We start from the raw sequence: 222 nt of genomic DNA, 5'->3' as shown, positions 1-222 counted from the left end.
TATATATATATATATATATATATATATATATATATAATTTTTTTTCATTTCCTTCCAACGCTGCTTTGCACTACGAATTAGCATATGCGGAGTAAGTGTCGCTTTGCAGTACACAGTAGCATATGCAGAGTAGGTCAGCTTAACTGCCCAGCTTAGCTGCATGAGTGCCGCTATGCAAAGCATTGGCTTCCGCATGTTATTCATGCAGCGTGCCAGCGACCA

Source organism: Dermacentor variabilis, unplaced genomic scaffold (assembly GCF_050947875.1).
Source record: "Dermacentor variabilis isolate Ectoservices unplaced genomic scaffold, ASM5094787v1 scaffold_18, whole genome shotgun sequence".
NCBI classification, from domain to species: domain Eukaryota; kingdom Metazoa; phylum Arthropoda; class Arachnida; order Ixodida; family Ixodidae; genus Dermacentor; species Dermacentor variabilis.
This window is presented reverse-complemented; position numbering follows the sequence as displayed.